Here is an 820-nt window from a genome sequence, read left to right on the forward strand (position 1 = left end):
CCTCCTCCTCCTCCTCCTCCTCCTCCTCTTCTTCTTCTTCCTCCTCTTCCTCCTCTTCCTCCTCTTCCTCCTCCTCTTCCTCCTCCTCTTCCTCCTCCTCTTCCTCCTCTTCCTCCTCTTCCTCCTCCTCCTACTCTTCTTCTCCTCTTCTAGCCCCAGCACAACAGTAAGGGCATCACTATTATGTATACATAAAGTATACATCCATCGTATGTGTCATATGAGACATGTTGAAGGAATGAGCACAAACATTTTGCCCCCCCCCCTCTTTATATAATTATAACATTGCACGCCGACTAACTCGGCGACGGGTCAGCATGGACGGCGAGTTTGTCGGCGTAAGAAATATTACTCGGCCGCTGCGTTTCTTGGCTCTGCAAGCGGCCACGATTCAAACTAATTGCTCGGCAAGACGCCCGGCGAGACGTTTGGCGAGATGCTCGCCGTCCTAAATTAATGCTCAGCGAGCGTCTCTCCTAGTGTTCACCGTCACAATAATGTCAACAGTCATGGCCAGATGCTCGTAACGATTAAACCCAAAAATGGCATTATAGTATCGGGAATTGCTCGTCGACTCTACTCCTGTATGTGTTAGCACCGAATTAGTCAGCTGCAGTTCACGGTCTAGCATAATATTTATCACAATCCACGTCTACGCGTCCATCCATCCATCCATCCATCTATCCATCTATCTATCCATCCATCCATCCAATCAGCCATCCATCCATCCATCCATCCATCCATCCATCCATCCATCCATCCATCCATCCATCCATCCAGCCATCCATCCAGCCATCCAACCAGCCATCCAACCAGCCAA

The sequence above is a fragment of the Aplysia californica genome, unplaced genomic scaffold (assembly GCF_000002075.1).
Source record: "Aplysia californica isolate F4 #8 unplaced genomic scaffold, AplCal3.0 scaffold00816, whole genome shotgun sequence".
Classification (NCBI taxonomy): domain Eukaryota; kingdom Metazoa; phylum Mollusca; class Gastropoda; order Aplysiida; family Aplysiidae; genus Aplysia; species Aplysia californica.